This window comes from Pleurodeles waltl, chromosome 2_1 (assembly GCF_031143425.1).
Source record: "Pleurodeles waltl isolate 20211129_DDA chromosome 2_1, aPleWal1.hap1.20221129, whole genome shotgun sequence".
Lineage (NCBI taxonomy): Eukaryota > Metazoa > Chordata > Amphibia > Caudata > Salamandridae > Pleurodeles > Pleurodeles waltl.
The window spans coordinates 205,394,835-205,414,989 of record NC_090438.1 but is presented as its reverse complement, the minus strand read 5'-3'; positions in this window follow the sequence as shown (position 1 = coordinate 205,414,989).

The window sequence follows — 20,155 nt, the reverse complement described above, 5'->3', positions numbered from 1 at the left end:
TGTCGCGTATGTGTGTCCCCGTAATTTTTTGCCTCCCCCCTCCCCTGTGTCATAGGTGCAGTACTCACCGTTGTCTTCTGTGGCGGCGTTCGTGCTCCTGGTAGAGGAGCAGGAAGACAATAGCTGGTAGGATGTGTAGTTCGGGTTCCATGCTGTCCAGATTCCTCGTGGAGTGTGTAGAGGTGAGCGTTTTCCGTTCGTATTGTCTGTTTCCGCCGTGTTTTTATCGGCGGGGCTACCGCCCCGGAAAAGGTGGCGGATTGGTGGGTTGTGATAGGGTGGGCGGTACATTGTCTCCCGCCTGTCTGTTGGCGGTCACCGCCGCGCTGTTTGTTTGTCCCGCCGTGGCGGTCGGAGTGTTAAAGTGGCGGTCTCTGTTGGCGGTTCCCGCCAGGGTCAGAATTCAATTTTTTTTTACCTCCTGCCTGTTGGCGGGTTGGCCGCCGCTTTAACACCGACCGCCAGGGTTGGAATGACCCCCTTAGTCTGAATAATTAATTTATTAAGGCACTTCCCAAGTTTCATAAACAAAAAGAATAATGTGAGCTTTCATTTCAAATGCAGCAACACACTTGCAATTCTGAAAATAATCACTGTAGTATTATAATATTGATCATAGAAACAGAGAAAATGCAATACTTCAACAATGAATATGATATATATATATATATATATATATATATATATATACATGGTGATGCATTTTTAATTCTTATTTTTAGCTTTGCGGTGTGCATGAATGAATATGTAGATTATATATATATATATAATCTACATATTCATTCATGCACACCGCAAAGCTAAAAATAAGAATTAAAAATGCATCACCATGTATATATATATATATATATATATATATATATATATATATATATATATCATATTCATTGTTGAAGTATTGCATTTTCTCTGTTTCTAGATATCTACATATTCATTCATGCACACCGCAAAGCTAAAAATAAGAATTAAAAATGCATCACCATGGGGCTTAACACTGACTTCATCCCTTTGTCTGCAAACTTCAGGTCGTGGAACCCTGAACAACTGAAACAATGAAACAAGAGGAAGACCAACCTCAATGGGATTTATTTTCTGGGCAGTGCATCTACTCCATGAGTTCCTTCTTCTTCCAGTAGTCAAGCTTCCCCACCTTATATACTTTAAACAAATGTAAGAAGAAGGTTCTAGAAAAAAAGGCCTCCCATCAAGTAAATTGTTGTTCAAACACTGGCCGTACCGGGTCAGTGTTGAAAGAACACGCTAGACACTGGCCAGATCTCAATGTGCACTTTCAAGACTGTGCTGTACCCGGCTCTCCATGAACATTCTCAGCCTGGTACATCCTTATCTCTACCACTCCTCCATGTTATGTTCTCATCCTTGGTGAGAAAGAGCGAAAACACATTAACAAGCTGTGCGTGGAAAAATACCTGCACCACAATTGTGATGGTGTTTGAAGCTAAGCTAAGCGCAAAATGGATTCAGTGGTTAAGATGGAGCCGGTGGTTAAATATAGATAGCATTACAGTAGGAAAGAAGGGAAGCTGTTTACTTCTGCAAATTCTTAAGACATATTTCCACACTTTATTTGGAGCAGTTCTTTAAGTAATGGTACAAAATGGAAGAGAATGCTGTCCTAGATCCCTGAGAGAAAACATTTATGAGTGTAACACCTGTCTCTGATGAAGGGGCAAGAAATCTGAGACTCTTTTAATTGAAACTATGCTCCACAGTACGGACAGCTTAGCAGAGACCTCCTCAACCTTAAGGTTTATGTCTGCATGCCAGTGTGTCACCCTACGCCACATTAACGTCATTATTTTTTATGTTAATGTGGCCCAACCAGGCCGAAATCTCCTCACCGTATTTACAGAGTGGCGCAATGCATGCATTGCACCACTCTGTAACCCATTGAGCTACATTATGCCTGCGCCAGGCATAATATATGCAAAGGGGGCATTCCCCCGTTAGGGAAGCCGGAAACATTGTGTCATTTTTTTATGGCACTTTTAACACCTGCTCAAGAGCAGGAGTTAAAAGGGGCCTTCCATTCTTTAGAATGGGGCCCCATGGACTTTGCAGGAGTAGCGCCAATATTTTGGCACTGCTCCTGCAGAGTACATCAATAGTGTCATGAGAAATGACGCTATTGCCCCCTACCCTGTGCCATGCTGGGCCGCATTTTAAATATGGCGCACACATGGTGGCGGTAGGGAGGTGCTAAGGGCACAGGGAATGTGGCACGGCACTTGGTGCAGCACCACTTTCCATAAATCTACCAGCAAGGGTTTAAATACCCCTGATTAAAGCTATGTTAGGTAGTTCAGGCTCACACACAAGCCAGGACTGCAGTGGAAGTTGGTCTTTTCCAGGACATTTTTCTACAAGGTATGTTATTCGATAGCCTGCATTACATATAATTTGAATGTTTAAAGAATACTGATTTTTCTTATTTCTATACAAATATTGAGTGGCACTTGAGTGACAATTGTAAACATGTATTCCATCCGCACGCCTTATAATCTGTGGAATATGAACCATGCAAAAAATATCTCATTAATTTTGCTTCAAATCTTGGGGATTGTTAGGAAATGCCATATGTCTGTTAATGTTAAGTAGCATTGCATCTAGGAAATTGAGGAAAAAATGGGAAAGTGAACTCTGGGAAACACCTCCTGATGTGACTACTACATCCTGACAGCTTCCTGAGGCTAAAAGGTGAAGGCAGCAAAGAACGTGCATATTTGTATGGATGTACATACTTCTCGATGTGTCCCTAGACATCACTGGGTCTAATTTTGCAATGCAATGCAGAATAGCATTGTTGCTCAGCCTATACTCCTCCTCAGTCTGCAGGAATAAAGTCACTCTGACTCTGACAATGCGCTCCTGTGTGTGTCTTCTCCTGTGGTGATGTGGAGCAAAAGCCCTCACCCTCCGTGCCAGAGCATCGGGAGCAACCATTGTGAAAATTGTTGTTTCCTCCACTTTTAATGGTTTGCACCTGATTATGTCCAGCTCCCACTTGATGCTAATTTTCTAATGCAAATATCTGTTTTTGAGACCATTAGTAATTTGTGAGCAATTAATGCATACCATTTAGGAAATTAAATTAGGGGTTCGTAAAAAGGTAAACACTATTTCCAGTCGCAAAAATAGCGAGTCGGTTAGATTTTTGGGAATGGAACCGAAAACGTCTTTGATACATTTGATGCTTACCTTTTCACATTCGCAAACCATTGTGCAACCGATTTAGGAGGCACGCAATCTCTGTACATCTTCAAGTAATGATTTACTACAAACAGAATCGCCTAGGCAAAATATCATACACAACACAAAGCAGCAAATTACAAATCAGTGGTTGTTTGAATTCATTACAACTTACTAGCACTCCGTAAAACCCAATATTTTATTACCTATATATAGCCTTGCAGCCTTTTCTGCGTGCATTTCATCCACATATACATAGGCAGTAATTGTACGATTTCGTGAAGTTATGTGTGGGTGGGCTGTGTGCAGACCTGGAGACTTGGAATTAAAGCAGTTTAAGCTCGAACCTGGCGAATCAATGCAAGAGATAACGGGCCAGATGTAGCAAAGGGTTTGCGCCTCGCAAACGGCGAAAATCGCCATTTGCGAGGCGCAAAAGCCTCTTTGCTATTCAGAAATTCATATTGCGAGTCGGGACCGACTCGCAATATGCATTTCAGAATCGCAAATAGGAAGGGGTGTTCCCTTCCTATTTGCGATTCGGAGTGGAATGCAATTCCATTTGCGACCGCATATGCGGTCGCAAATGGAGTCGCAGTTACCATCCACTTGAAGTGGATGGTAACCCACTCGCAAATTGGAAGGGGTCCCCATGGGACCCCTTCTACTTTGTGAATGGACCCACAAATATTTTTTCAGGGCAGGGAGTGGTCCCAGGGACCACTCCCTGCCCTGAAAAAATACCGAAACTAAAGGTTTCGTTTTTTTTTTTAAGTGCAGCTCGTTTTCCTTTAAGGAAAACGGGCTACACTTAAAAAAAAAAAAACTGCTTTATTTAAAGCAGTCACGAACATAGAGGTCTGCTGACGACAGCAGGCCTCCATGTTTGCGAGTGCCTAGACTCGCTATGGGGCCGCAATTAGCGACCCACCTCATGAATATTAATGAGGTGGGTCATTGCGACCCCATAGCGAGTCGCAGTCGGTGTCTGAGACACCGTACTGCATACCAATTTGCGAGTTGCAAATTGCGAGTCGCAGGGACTCGCAATTTGCAAGTCGCAAATTGGCGTTTTGCTACATCTGGCCCAACATTTTATAACTGGGACACGCAAAGTAGAGCACACAGTCACAGACGTAAACATTCAGCACAAAACACAGGAAGTATACAACCTCAGAACACGATTAAGAAACATTCAGATGCACGATATGGGTACACTAATCAGAAGTAAGCACTTTCTAGCAAACTTTGCTAAGAAGGGAAACACATGTAAAACAACTCTATAAAATAAAACAGCAAATGCATGTACGTCTATGACTGTCGTTTAGCCTGAAGGAGAGACTTAAATTAACCTTCCACATAGGCGCTTCAAAAGCTTCGGGTCTATCAGGTACACCAACAACATCCTAGTACTAAAAGAAACTTTCAGCCAGCAACCCAACTGTAGTTGCTGTGTCCAGGGTGGGGCCCTCTATACCTAGTTATAACAGACAATAGCAATGGACATGGGTCTCACTTTTAAAATACCTATGCAGACCCATGGCTTAGCTAATATTTGTTTGCATTGGTGCTCTCGCACACTTAATATTTTATTTACCAAATTTTAAATGCCCATTGGCCATGTTGCAAGGGTAAAAAACAAGCCAAGATGGCTGCCAGTTCATTATGATGTATATGGCAAGACATCTGTAATGTGGGTTAATACGTACAAATGCACATGCATGCATCAATGTGCATGTGCATGCTTGCGTCTTTAATTGCTGGTGACCATTTTTATATTTTTTACACTATTTCAAAACAGTAAAAGAAAAACAAAAACATCCATTTGTGGCAGCAACAAAAAGGCAACTGATTGGTCTGGTAGCACTTTGCAGCTGCACAGTCCTAAATGAAAAGTTAAGGGGTGGACAATCTCAAGCCAGCAATGGATAATTTGGAGATGTAAATAAAGAAGGCTCTGGGAAGAGTCACTCAGGTGAAAAATACACATTTTAGAAGAAAAAAAATTAGAGTGGGATTGGCGAGCAACGGATGAGCAGGTGGAGAAAGCAGAAAGAGAGAATTCGAGACACGCGATGGAATGGACAAAAAGTTAACAAGGGAGAGAAGAACAAAAGGAAAGATGTGGTTTTAATGGAGATTTGGATGAAAAATAAGACTTGTCCTCTCAAGCCAGCAGAGGAAGGATTTTACTCATCCATTTAGAAGGATGCAAAATTTAAATGTCCCAAGGGCAGGAAAACATAAGAATTGAGATGAAAGCCATCCATTACAGAATACTGAACTGAGATAGACAAGAAAGCCATCAATTCAAGGACAAAGTGGCTGACCTAAAGCCCACTCTCTGCATTGCGCTGCAGAAAGTAGGTCCTCAACAACAGACAGCAAAATATATTTATTACAAACATAAAATATAGCTGTAGTACAATATTCTGCCCCACAGCCCCTCAACAACACCATGCATATTCATAATGGACAAATTGGCAACTAACCCAGGAGGGATTTCGATAACAGTGGCTCTGTCCTTGTGTCTCAAAAACAGTGCATCATGTAGTGCTTCTTGAATAAGTCATCTCCCAATCATCACTCCCACCACAGAAAGTGCCTCAGCAAAGAAAGGACCCATACAGTTGTGCAACAAGTTATATAATTGACAGAAAGAGAATCTATCTTGGATCATGTAATGGCTTATGTGTTCACAGGTTCCTGTAATAATCTGATATGTAATCTTAGCAAGAGGCTTGCTTGACAGTCTGATAACTTGACACCAACTCATGCTTCAACTCATCTAACATTCCTAACAAGCAGTTGACATTTACTTCATATTTACTAAGTGTAAACATTTACTACTTAACAAGTATAAGCTTTAACCACTTCTAAAGATATGTAAAGTACTTCCAACGTCCAAAGCAGGCGATTAAGATGCTAGGTTCTCTAAAATGGTTGAAGCAACAGCCCTTTGCACAGTCATCTTCTTGTCTCCTTGTCCTTCACCTCAGTCAGCCTCCTCTATTGACAAGATTCCCACCAGACAACAATTCTTTTTCAGTCAAACGTTATTGTTTAGTTAATTAAAACCATAACAATGTAAAAAAAACAGCAGTAAGCAATAATCTAAAATAATTCTTAATGAACACCCATACCTTGAATAACAATGAAATGAATCAGTGGTAAACCAATACATTATTAAAATGTATAAATTATGTTGTAACTTAGCTACCCAACTAAAACCTTTTGAAACAAGGACCTAAGCTTGTGCAAAACACGTCCTTAGTCAGACTCTGATCCCATAAAGAACGGGCACCCAGGTCATCCATGGACTGGTCATAATATAACCATGAGGAGGATCTTGGGTCCATATTTAGCTCTTTCCAAAGAGCTTTACTTAACCTATTTTCGTTTGCAAGTTGCACGCTTTTCCAAAGTTTAATACAGGCCCCCTGTCTTGCAATCACTTGATTCACATACCCAAACTCCAGCCTAATTTGGGCCTGAGATGCTTTCATCGGAAAGATGGAAAAGCGATCTAAAAACTTTCCTAATAATCCTTTTCAGGGTGATTGCATCCCAACCCCTCAGGGATTTGCTACCATAAGTAACACTTGAAATTAACTTGCCGGATATCACTTGTAACATTGTAACAGAGGTTTGTAACTGGGGCCATCTAATACTCTTAATGAGGAGCGAAAAGCAAGCTACAAGGTATTTCTTTTTCGTACTATATCCATTATCTGGGGGGAAAATGACCCTCTCTCATCTTATAGTACCCCCAAGTGTCTATCTATATAATTTGACTTGTTCAAGTTTTTTCTGCCTTTAGCTACTTATTTCCATAGTTTTTGTTTTCTTCTCATTTATAACTAAGCCATTTTGAGCTGCAAAATCTGCTAATTTCGGTACCAAACACTGTAATCCAATTTTCATGTAACTTAAAAGGACAACATTGTCAGCGTAAAGCAGATTTGAGATGAAGAGATCACCACTCTTTGGGAGGTGCGCATTTACTCCATTTAGTATATAGAGCAGATCTGATAAATAAAGGTTGAAAAGATAGGGTGCTAGGACACAGCCTTGTTTAAGAGTGAATCCAGTACCCACCTTCCTTGATAGAGCGGTACCATCCCCAATTTTCACTCTAATCCATGTGTCAGAATACAGCATCTGCACTGCTTTTAATCATTTTGGCGGGATACCCCAGGAGTTTAATTTAGCCCACAGCAGGCTACGCTGTACCGAGTCGAAGGCGGATTTAAAATCCACAAAACATACATACAGAGGTTGTTGTCTTTGTTTACATTTATTTATGATTGTGGTGAGGGCTAGGATGTTTACAGCTGTTCCAGGCCCCTTTCTAAATCCTGACTGATTGAGCGGAATAATAATTTTTTGAGCAGCCCATGTCTGTAGATCTTCCAACAGGGCGCCCGCATAGTATTTAGCCTCGGTGTCAGAGTGATTAGCCGTTAATTTTCAGGGTTTGAACAACCACTTCCTTTAAAAATCGGGTGAATAATGGCACCTTTCCAGGAGCATGGGATAGTTTCACAGTCTAATGCACTGTTATAGATCGTGACCAACCTTTCTGCCCAGAAACATGGGTTGGTTTTATATCAAGCATTTGGGATCCCATTCGGGCCTGGGGCCCCGTCCTGCTTGCTTTTATTAATATGTTTTATTATCTGGGGGACGGAGAACATTTGGTCATTATCCTCCGTAGATCTATAACTGACTGAATTTTCATCCGATTGAAGCCCATGAGTCACTAATAGACTCCCTGTGCAAAGCGCCTCTTCTTTAGTTTGTTTATCATGATTAAAATACTGAGTAAGAAAATCATACGAGGATAACTTTGAGAAATCTGAACTGGTTAGCATTGTAGGTTCCTTTGGGTTGCTTAGGAAATAGGCCTTTGCCCAAAAATCTTTTATTTTCTTTGTTTTTTCTTCCCATGTCTGTTTATGATATTGACTATTCATGACTTTTAAATTTTTTGTATACCGGGATCATTAACGTGCTTTTTGGCTACTCTTGATAAGCGATTCCTCTTTTTCCTCAACAATGCAATAACCGCTGTTATTTTTATTTTTTTTCTATTCTTTTCCTTCTCTAACTCACAATGCAAATGAGATTTAAGGTCGGGGGTCAGAAGGAAATCTATCTATGAATTTCTCCATGAATAATGACCATAGAATTATTTGTTCATCAGTTGAAATGCACCTAATTTGGTTGAAAAGCTCCTCTGAAGTTTTCCCAATGTTTTCAATTGAATCCCCATGGCACCGAAGCTTCTTGTACTTGGTCGAGATAAGGTTCCTAGGAAAGATAATGAATGGTTTATGCATAGGAACACTATAATTTAACTCTATACTTTTCAAGTCATGGTGTCCCAGTGCCCTTTCCTCAGGATCTGCACGCTGCTGAACAAAAGACCCACCTCCCGGCATCACCAACTCAGAAAGCTATTAGAGCACAGAGTTATGATGAAGCCAGGCGGGGGGAAGGGAATTAGGGTAGGGAACTGCAGGGAGAGAGATCTGAAAAGAAACGGTTAGAACAAATATGCATACACTCATTCATAACAGTATAAACTCACCAATAGACTCTTGAATAAAGGCGTCTCCGTGGTATCAGATGGAGACCCTTTGTGAATTGGGCGTAGCCCCTTCTTTGAATCATGGAAAAGAACAAACTGCAACCTCTGAACCTAGAGATGGCAAGAGCTTTGGACCATGGTCAATACTCTGAATATCAATCATGTAACAATTATGCATTCATAACATAAACGTTTGATCTCAGCCTAGAAATTCTCAAAGACTTAAATATGTATCTCACATATTATGCTTCCCAAAAAACAATGAAACTATAATTTGCTTATCTCCAAAACGTTTTCACATTTACTACTAAGGCCTGAAAGTTTTACTCATTGAACTTGAAGCGATTTGTTCGTTGGGCAGAAGCGCCTTGTTTATTGTTCATGAAGCGCTTTGATCATCATACATGAAGCGCTTTGTTCATTATGCCAGAGAGCGATTTTACTTGCTTTGTCTGAAGCGCTACGATCGTTGTGCTAAGGGGCGCTTTACTCATGTGGCCTGAAGCGTTTTGATCCTCGTGCCAAGTCCGCTTTACTCATGTGGCCTGAAACGCTTTGATTGTCGTGCCAAGGGCGCTTTACTCTTGTGACCTGAAGCGCTTTGTTAGTTGTGCTAAGGGGGCGCTTCACTCATGTGGCATGAAGCGCTTTGACGGTCGTGCCAAGGTCGCTTTACTCATGTGGCCTGAAACGCTTTTGATTGTCGTGCCAAGGGCGCTTTACTCGTGTGGCATGAAGCGCTTTGATTATCTTGCCAAGGGAGCTTTACTCGTGTGGACTGAAGCGCTTTGATTATCGTGGCAAGGGCGCTTTACACGTGTGGCCTGAAGCGTTTTGCTCATTGCGCTAAGGAGTGCTTTACTCATGTGGTATGAAGCGCTTTGATCGCCGCGCCAAGGCCGCTTTACTCGTTTGGCCTGAAGCGCTTTTATCGTCGTGCCAGGAGCGCTTTACTCTTTGGACTGAAAGTGCTTTGCTCATTGTGCTAAGGGGGTGCTTTACCTTTGGAAGTAACAACTCCCTTCAAGATTGGGCTCATCAAGACCTTAGCTCTACGAGTACGACCTACTCGTATCTGAATTCACCATGGGAACAAGGATATTCCGATTAGCAGGCAATCTGCCACGCAGGAAATCTGCTCTTCTTCAGAGGAACCCCACGAGGTCTGACTGCATCGAAGTCTTCAAAATAGTGAGCAATGTGCTTGGGTGTAGCTGGGCTTTATAGGCCTGCCACACCCCAAGATGGCCGCTGCCTCTAGAAACCTGGGAATTGTAGTCCATTCATAGAATAGCACTGATAAGTGCATCTTGTCCACCAATGTCCTGACCCTGCAGCTACATGAGCTTTACCACAGGGCAGGCGACGCTGATAACCACTTCTAGAACAAGAGGGGATGACAAGTGGTGCGCATGAAGCGCCACAAATACGCGCAGCGGAGTTTCGGGCGGGACCTGGACCGCGCACAGCCTTATTCCTGACACATGGTCACTTAAATCTGTCCTTATAATACAATAGGATGTGATTAATGCCAAAAGTGGCAGAGTAACCATTGCATAATCAATTACTGAATGAGCTCCCAAAGCATAGCAGGTAGGAGCAGGAGGGGTATCCTGTTGATATCTCCTGTTCAAGATTCTGAGGCCAGACGCCTCCAGATCTTTAACAAAAGCAGGCACTTTAGCCTTTCCCCCACCCCTAACTTGATTCCCCAATGTTTGTTGTGGAACAGACCATATAAAATCCTGCTTTACTATCTGTTCCTCTCTATCAAATGGTTGCAATAACTTCATATTAAAATCTCCTGCTATTAGTAGCTCTGGGGCATCAGATTCTTGCATCCCCATTAATACTAATTCCACAAGTTTAGAGGACAATAGCTTCTTGGAGTGGCATCTGGTGTATATAAACATGTATTACCCACAGCGGTCTACCTAAAGTCTTATGCCAATATAGCAGTTTTATTACCAAAATATCAGCATGGTCTCTTTTTAGTTGACTACAGGTTACCCTCAGCTCAGCTACTATAAAGCCCCCCCCCTTCGGCTGCCCAAATTTCTTCACCTTTTTATGAGAAAAATCCCAAGTAGCCATCAATTGTGAAAGGATTTATTGCCCAGGTCTCCTGAAGAAGCACAATTTGAAAATCTTTTAGCAGGGATAGTTTTTTTACTGGTTATTGCCACTTATCCTGTTTATGTTCCAGGAGCACATTTTTAATCAGTTATGCTGACAGTTAACTCTAGGAGATCTAAATAGAGAGTAACTTTGTCAGGGTTTCACATCATTATGGAGAGCCGCTGAGATCCATCATATATTTAATTGCCCTGGATCATGCCCGTTATCTAGCATGTAATTTATTGGATGATAGATAGCTGGTGTAAGATTTCCAGTTGCTGCCCTCAAAATTGAATAAGGTTTTAAGGGTTTACTTTTCCCTGTGAGATCTACCTTGTGGCTAAACGAAACCAAAGGTTCCGGATAGCCAATCAGCTCGGGAGTTTTAAGCTCAAATCCCCATTTATAAAAAAGATTTTTATTCCTAAGAACTCTATTGGTGACAGTTGCCGAAGACTAGGTCACCAGAGTGGATTCTTGGTGGGGGCTGTTTAGCGTCCGTTCCCCAGTCAAAAATTATATGGACTCTATGTCTACGGATTGTATATTCTCCAGCGGGGGTAATGCTATCAGAAGTTTAAGTATATTCCCACAACTTAGTATGTCTTTATGAACCCATTGTCCAATATCTTGGAAGAAAGATCAGCTTATTTCCACCCCCAGCTCGTTCCTGCTGGTAGCTCACTACTACTGGGTCCTGTTCCAGTTCACAGGATGGTTCATGCTGAACACTCATAGATGTATGTGAGGGGCTCTCTCTAGCATTCATTTGTAGTTTGCCAATATCAAGATCTATTCTCATTCGTAATCGGCTCTGCAGAGGTTTGATAAGCCCACCGCCCTGACCAGCAACATTTTTTGAAACTTTTTCATCTGCCTTCCTTCTGCAATTCCTTCTTTGATCTTTTTTCTTGATTTCTGATTTAGGACCTGTTTTTGATAGTTCCACCCTGCCTCTTGTTGCTCTTTGGTTTCTAATTCCCCACAGCATTGGTTACCCAAATTTGGTACAGCATCAACCTCAACCACTTCTAAACAAGGGGTTGACACACTAGAGCCTAAATTGGAAGACCCCCTTTTTTGAATGCTGAATGAAGGGTACACCTTGGTCATTAAAAGACTATTCACAATTTTTGGGTTGCTCTTAATACTTTTCCCTTTTTTTGAATTAATACTTTAGGAATTGGCATATTTTGCACATCTTCGTCATTAGTTGTAAAGGGACCTTTCAGCCTTTTCCTGGCCTTTCTTTGCTTTTTCCTTTGCCTTTTAGTTTCTGATGGTTTAGATAGCTGTCAAGTTGTGTTTTTATAGGCAGGGTGAAAGAAGAAGAATGGGGCAGAAGAAGTTGGTTGGATAGCCCACCCCACGTGGACCCTCTGGACCCCATGGTCCTGATAAATCATTTACTGGTGGCGCTGTAATACATTCATTAACAGTGCTATGATTACCCTTATTTTCACTGACATCTGAATACTAAATAACTCTAAAAGACCTTTATTATCAGGCCAATAACAAACCTTTTGTTCACCACACATTATTTCACCCCCTTCTTCCCCTTCACTGTTTCCAACACTGACCTGTTCCCCCTTGTTTAACTTTAATTCCATATCATATCCTTTTGAGGTGGCCAGTTATGTTTTAAAATCGGTCACCAGGGAGTTTATAACCTCAGGAATTGAGGCAAACTTATTGATTATTGGGGTGCAGATGAAATCATGCTTTGTTGTTTCGGCATAAAACTGGGCTCGTTGGATCAAAGCAATTAAATCTGCCAATTTTTGGTCAATCCCCGCAACCGGCTGTGCCATTTTGTTCAATAGGTCCACCTGCACATCTATCTTTGAGGATTGACGGGATAAAGCGTCCAAAGTTAGTTGTGAAGTTTTAAAGAAAATGTCCCAAACTCCTCTTTTAGGGAACGAGGTGTTGAGTAAAAGCAATCCTTGTTGGCAGTGCACCATAGTGTACGTAGAGACACATGTACAAAACATGGTATTCATTCTTCTTTGTCACTGGTTAGTTGACAAATGCCGGTTGGTACAAACATGACCCACTAGGCACAGTGCTCCTTACAGCTGTTACATCAAACCACAAGAAATCATTGAGCACTCAAGCCACAAATTCACTCAACATGAAACCATCACAGTTCTTCCACTCTCACATGATTAGAGGATCATCAAGAGAGAACTGCGATGCTTCTGGAGGAACACCACTACTGTTTACTGTCTATCGAAGAACACTCTTTGGACTGCTTTAGGTAGTTTACCTTCTTACACAAAAAGCATATATATTATCTGTTTGTCTGTGATGCTCTTCTATGCTCCTACTGTCCGAGAGCTTACAACGGATAAAGTTGAATGATACTAAGACTGTCAATATTCTCTTCACATCACCATTTCTACTACAATGCCCTATATCGCAACACACTATTATCATCAATCATCTTTTTTTGAAGCTCCATACATGGAAAAATAAGGTACAAACTCTCAGTTGTTTGGAGCATCAATCCTGGCCTGAACCTTCACATTGGACTCACACTTCTTCAGCAACTCTAGTGAGTGCTGTCATTTACATCATATAATGTTACAAAGTGGGTTTCCTGAGTGTTCAAAAGTATCTAGAATTGCCCTGGGTAGAGCCTGTTACTTTCTGCATACGAAAAGTAAAACAATGTGCTTGTTGAATCATCCATACAGAGGTTATCTCACTGGGTTCTGCATTGACCCTTTCCAATTAAACCTTGTGCTCAATGTCTACATGCCCGCTCCACTTGTGGTGTGGAGTAGCACTGGGTGCACGTACAAGGGTACTGGAATTAAAGATAAATGTACATTTGGCTTGGAAACTAGCACAGGCAGCCATTATCAGCATGTGCCTATACTAGGATTATGAGTAAGGCGGCCCCCTTTGCCAAAGTGGGACCAAGTCCAAGACAATGATGATTGATCAGGCACACCCCTTTACTCATCCTTTCACTAAGTTGACAAGCGCAAACCCTCATCATCTCCCATCACAAAATGCTAAATATCACTGAGTGACATTCACATGTTGCTTGTTTTCACTCTAAATCATTCCAATCGTCAAATGCATCAAAGTGCTGTTGCCATTGCATTGAAATAGCAATGTGATTAACTAGAAGGAGCTGTCAAGATCCCTAGTAAAGGTGTGCTTGGAGAACTGAAATTCCATACAGACAGGTTTTGTGAAAACTAGATTGATAGGCTACCGAAGCTTTAAAATGATCAAGCTAGATTATGCCTACATGTACATAAAATCCGTTTTAAAGCATTCAAGTGTTTCAGTGTGAAGGCATAGATTAAGTGAAAAAGTATAATTTCAATACACAAGACGTTCTGGTGCAAAGGCCCAGAAACATACAGTGCATTTCATGCCATCAAGGAGCCTACGGCTCCACGGGGATTGCACCTTACCTCTCGTAGTATTCTATTTGCTTTCAGTCAGTATCCAGCTACTTTCTGTACAAGAGTTGTGTAACTACTAGTTTTAACTTCCAAGCAGTGCTCTGAAGTGTTGGCAAGGCTGCAGCTGTCACTACCCCTATAAACGCCTCACTCCTCAATAATAAATAAGACAACTAGCATATCACATATAACAATCACAGTCGTTCTGAAAGCTACTGTCCAACTCTGTTTTAGCCTAAATAAAATGAATACTAAACAACAGGTCATTAAACTGGTTTATAGTTTAGCGCTAATCACCTGTAAGACGAGAAGTTACGACCTTCAGGCCCATATTTATACTTTTTGACGCACAACTGCGCCAATGCAGTTGTGCGTCAAAAATTTTAACGCCGGCTAACGCCTTTCCAAAGCGCCATGCGGGCGCCTTATTTATTGAATGACGTTAGCCGGCGCTGCGGACTGGTGTGCGTCAAAAAAAATGACTCACACCAGGCATCGCCGGCGTAGGGGAAAATGGAGCTTGGGCGTCAAAAAATGGGGCAAGTCAGGTCTGAGACAAAATTTTGGCCTCAACCCGATTTGCGCCATTTTTTTTGACGCCCAACCCCCATTGAAATGACTCCTGTCTTAGCAAAGACAGGAGTCATGCCCCCTTGCCCAATGGCCATGCCCAGGGAACTTACCTTAACTTCCCTGGGATGGGTCCCTCCATCCTCGGGTGTCCTCCTGGGGTGGGCAAGGGTTGCAGGGGGTGTCCCTGGGGGCATGGGAGGGCACCTCTGGGCTCCTTCTGAGCCCACAGGTCCCTTAACGCCTGCCCTGACCCAGGCGTTAAAAAACGGCGCCCATCAGGCTGGGCGCCGTTTTTTAAGGCCTGCCCCCTCCTGTGCGTCAAAATGACGTCACAGTATAAATATGGGGCACAGGCCTTAAAGTCATTTTTTGGAAGGGAACGCCTACCTTGCATATAATTAACGCAAGGCTGGTTCCCCCTTCTAAAAAATGACGCACATGGTGGAACTTTGACGCCCGCGGGGTCGGACGTCAAAGTATAAATATGGGGCAGTGTTTGCGCCGAATGTGCGTCAAAAATTGTGACGCACATTCGGCGCAAACAGAGTATAAATATGCCCCTCAGTATTTGCTGGAAACTGAAAATATACATTCTAGCAAAATTTCACCCCATGATTTGTTATGTTTGTGCCCGGCGTGGCAACGCAAATGTCTGCACTGTTCACAGGAGGAGTCAGGTAGAGAATGTATAGAAGCGCTGCCATGATTCCCACCCTTGGGCCATAGTTTTCATCTGACGCTGCCAAGTCCTCATATTCTCCATTGTTGTTTTTTTTCCTTAGCTTGCTTTTAATCATGGGAGGTGAAATAAGCAAAGTATGGCCGCCTTTTGTGGGTAACGTTGTTTAGTGAAATTCAACGTTTATGCAAGTGTGAGTGCGGTAAAAATAAAAAAGAAACACAGGAGCCCTTTACGAGATGATGACAGCTATATTTTCCAGTTACTGTTATATACATTATGGCCCTCATTATGACATTGGTGGTAAATCCTGCTTACCGCCTCGCTGACGGCCGCCAACTTACCGCCACACTGGCAAATATCCGTTCCCTACATTATGACACACACCAGTCTGACAGAATACAGCCACATACAGAAATCCGCCAGACCAAAGGTCAGTGATAAACTGGTAGTCCCACAACCCACACTGTTACACCAACAAAACAATGCCCATCACATTATCACCTACAAATCACCATGGCGGACATTCAACGGCGGTAAACCATTGGCTGCCGTGCTCAGAATGGACACCCACATACAAAACAACACTACATTGGCCATTACCAAAAACACACACCTGACAACCATACACACACCACACCACTATAAAAACACACACCAACATTACCCACAACCCTTTACTAACAACTATTGCCACCAGGAGACTGAGAAGAGGAGCACAGAGACAACTAGACACAAACACCACATACATCCATACACCCCTCACGCACTCTACATCACACACCCCGCCACATTACCCAACACACCCTCACCGACACACAACACCCATGGCACTACAAAGGCACCCCCATTTCACTGAGGAGGAGTTAAGGGTCAAGGTGGAGGAATTCGTCAGGGTAGAGCCACAGCTCTTTGGAGCACAGGTGCATCAAATATCAATAGCAAGGAAGATGAAGCTATGGCGGAGAATCGTGAACAGGGTCAACACCATGGGACAGCACCCAAGAACAAGGGACAACATCAGGAAGTTGTGGAATGACCTACGTGGGAAGGTACGTTACATAGCAGCAAGACAGCAGCTTGCCATTCAGGGGGCTGGTGGTGGACCCCCACCTCCTCCCCTACAACTCACAACAAGGGAGGAGCAGGTACTGGCAATACTGCATCTAGAGGGACTAGCCAGAGTTGGCTGAGGACTGGACACTGGTAAGTCAACTTTTAACAGTTATCATCCCCATACCTGCATGCCATCACACACCCTCACCCTCACTCCCATCACTCCACCCCATCCCACACACTCCACCAACACATCTCACTAATCCCATTGCCCGGCTCTGCATGCTGTACCAATGCATGGACACCCCTCCAAGCCCTGCATAGACACTCATCACTAAAGCATGCACAGTATAGGGAAACTAACAATCCCACAATACACCAACGTACACAGGCAAAAGCTGCCAGGGTAACAGCAACCATAGAGGGGAACCTACAGAAGTACAAATGTCATACACTTGAACCATAATAGATCATTTACATCCCAACAGGTACCCCAGCCAATGTCACTAGAAAGGAGGTGCCACCACTATCCAGTCCAACCACAGTGATGACAGTAACTCTGGACTTCTGGATCTGGATGACCTCCCTGGCCCATCAGGGACCACTGGACCACCACAGAGCCTCCCCCATCAGGAACCAATACCACAGCACCCACGCAGTGTACCTACACCTCTGTCCCCAGGACACATCAATCAGCAGTGTGCCCACCTGTAAAGGGACTCCAGGCTACACCTCACCCACAAGACAATCAGGGACCTGGGGTCAGAGCCAGTAGGCACATTGTTTAGGGGACACAGGCAAACAGAGACACTGGGAGAACTGCTGTGCGCCAGGGGGAGGACAGGACCAGGGAACCGACTCTCCAGGAGGCACTCACCGAGATCCTGGGAGCCTACCAAAATTCCCAGGACACGATGGGCCAGATCCTAGGCAATGTGCAGGAGAACAGACGGCTGCAGGAGGACAGTATCAGGGGATCAGGGAAGACTTGCAGGCCACTAACAACACCCTGATCTCCAGAGCAGGGTTGCTGGCAGACAAGGCCAACATCATGAGGGAGGCAACAGCACACCAGCGGGCCACTGCCACTAGCCAGTCATCTAAACAGCCCTCCACTTCCACTAGTGGCCAGGAGGCCCGCCAATATTTGTATTGATTGAACCAGCTACAACCATTGCAAATGAACTGTAAATAGTATGAGCATAGAATTAATGACCTGTTGCTGGCTGTTGTGGTCACATCAGGACAATGTTGTCATATCACTAACATCTGTAAAATGAATATGCATAGGTAACAGTAAGTAGGGGAAACAAGTGGGTAATGCCAGCATGCCAATGCCACACAGAATACAACAATAGTCATGGAAATGTGAAGTAGCACTGTCTCACCTGTGTGTCATTGAAAGTACTGACGTATCACCAATGTTCTGTTGTCCACATCCTCATCCTCTGCCTCCTCATCCTCACTGTCCTCAGGGTCCACTGCTGCCACAGGGGCATCTCCAGTCTCCTTCTCCTTCAGAAAAGGTACATGGTGTCTGAGGGCTAGGTTGTGCAACATGCAGCATGCCTCTACTATCTGGCAGACCTTCTTGGGTGCGTAGCACAGGGATACACCTGTCAGATGGAGGCACCTGAACCTAGCCTTCAGGAGGTCAAAGGTCCTCTCAATGATCCTTCTGGTTCGCCCATGTTCCTCATTATAACGTTCTTCTGCCCTTGTCCTGGCATTCCTACAGGGGTCAGTAGCCATGATAGGTTTCGGTAACCAGAGTCACCTGCAAATATTGAGGGACAACATTTAGCCACACACTATCCTATGTGGCCAACAGCATAGGCGTACACCAACATATACTGGGTGGGAACCAGGGCGCACCTATTAGCCACACCCTGTGCCTCTGTAGGTGGGACATCACATTTGGGATGCTGCTATTCCTTAGGACAAAGGCATCATGCACTGATCCAGGATACTTAGCATTGACGTGGGAGATGTACTGGTCCGCCAGGCACACCAGCCGCACATTCATTGAGTCGAAACTTTTACGATTCCTGAACACCTATTCATTTTGCCGGGGGGGGGACAAATGCAAAATGTGTTCCATCAATCGCCCCAATTATTTTGGGGATAGGTCCCATTGCATAAAACCTGGCCTTCACAGTGGCCAAATCCTCCACCTGGGGGAAAGCAATGTAGCTGCACATGTGTTTTATCAGGTCAGGCAAGACTCTTGCCAGCACGATTGAGAACATTGGCTGTGACGTTCCTGCTTTACACAAAATGTCCCTCTCCTATGAATTTTTACAAGCAATCACTTCCAACAAATAAGAATGATTAAGAAAAAATATAACAATTTCATTCCAAATCACATATACACTAATAGAAAAAAACTTTAGAAAAAATGTGAATAACACAAAGACATAAAGACAATTAGTTACTAATAACCATCACAACACCGACTCCAGACTTACTCACAACCGGACAACAAATAAACAATCAAACATATACATATATGAAAAAATACATGTACACGTCCATGAATTGACTAATTTTCAAAATAAAATATATATATCCAAACTCTATTCTACATATGCAACTCATCATTTTGTACATTTCTTTGCTTTCTCTTCTTTGATATAATTACAAATGTTCTTTTCACATTTCATCAACTATATTATATATCAATATTCTACTTGTGAGAGTCCTTATATTCCAGCGTTGTTCACATATATCTTAATCGGCCAAACTTAATGTTCCGCTTTTACACAAATATTCCAAGTTTCACTCTCTCAAAATTCAATGCGACTGAGGTGGAAATTTACTAAGCCAGCCTTAGTGTAGATTCGCAGAGTTTCTAGGCCAGATGTGAAGGCATCGTGTAAGGGGGTAGGTGGATGTCCTCTTGGCAGTGTACATGTTGTGCTCTGGTCTATGTGTGTGCCAATGGTGATGCGAACGGGAATGGTGGGCCATTCGTGTGACAGGCTGGGCTGTTTGTCTAAAGGTGTTCTCCTGTCTGTATTGCCTCTGCTGGTCAGCGTCCATCAAAAGAAGGGAATATGGCGTGCCATCGCCAAGGAGGTTCGGACCCGGGGGGTCTATAGCAGGCGGAGCACCCACTGTTGCAAACGGTGGGAGGACCTGAGACGCTGGCTACAAAAGACCGCAGAGGCCCAGCTGGGGATGGCCTCCCAATGATGAAGGGGTGTCCGTCGGACTGTGACCCCCTTGATGGCCCGCATACTGGCGGTGCCTACCCTGAGCTGGATGTGTGCTTGAGGGCATCACAGCAGCCACAAGGGGGTGAGTACAGTGGCTATCATTACAACTTAGGGCTGGTGGGGTGGTATCTGGGTGTTGGTTATGTGTCAGTGGGTGCCCCTAGGCCAGGCCAGACATAGCAGCGTAGGTCCTCTGGAGGCTAAGGGATTGAATGGGAAATACTGCTTACCTAACTTTACTTCTGGGCAGGGCTACGTGGGTCCCAGGTGTGCTGCAGTTGGC